We start from the raw sequence: 478 nt of genomic DNA, 5'->3' as shown, positions 1-478 counted from the left end.
CACTCACAACAGCTGATTAACCCTCACAGAATGAATGTTCCTGGCAGCTTCGCGGGATGAGCAATCTATGCAATTTGTTTATAAATAGACCTGTTTGTAGGTAAAAGCTTTTGGAAGAATGTTGTCTGAATTTCCTAATATCCAATTCTAATGATCAGTATAAACTAGGAGGAGCCGGCGTGGGTATTAATCTCACATGCCCCACTCAATATGGCCGCCGCTTGAGTGGGGCAACTCAGAATAATAACGTGCTGGATTACTGTGATCCTAGTTCATTGTATTACTTCATTGCTGTGCTGTATGTGTATAGGCCAATGCCTTGGCTGGCGCTCGTGTAGAACAAGTTTCTTGGGCAAACCTTAGTTGTAACGAAACCGGAAGTCAGGCGGTCGCAGAACTCGATAAGTTCTAACCTTCGCTCCAACACCGGCACGGAGGAGGAGGGGGGCGCTCGAACACCGGCACAGTGGGGGGGGGG

This window comes from Nanorana parkeri, unplaced genomic scaffold (assembly GCF_000935625.1).
Source record: "Nanorana parkeri isolate BGI_ZX_2015 unplaced genomic scaffold, ASM93562v1 scaffold1428, whole genome shotgun sequence".
Taxonomy (NCBI): domain Eukaryota; kingdom Metazoa; phylum Chordata; class Amphibia; order Anura; family Dicroglossidae; genus Nanorana; species Nanorana parkeri.
Note: the sequence above shows the minus strand (reverse complement) of the source record.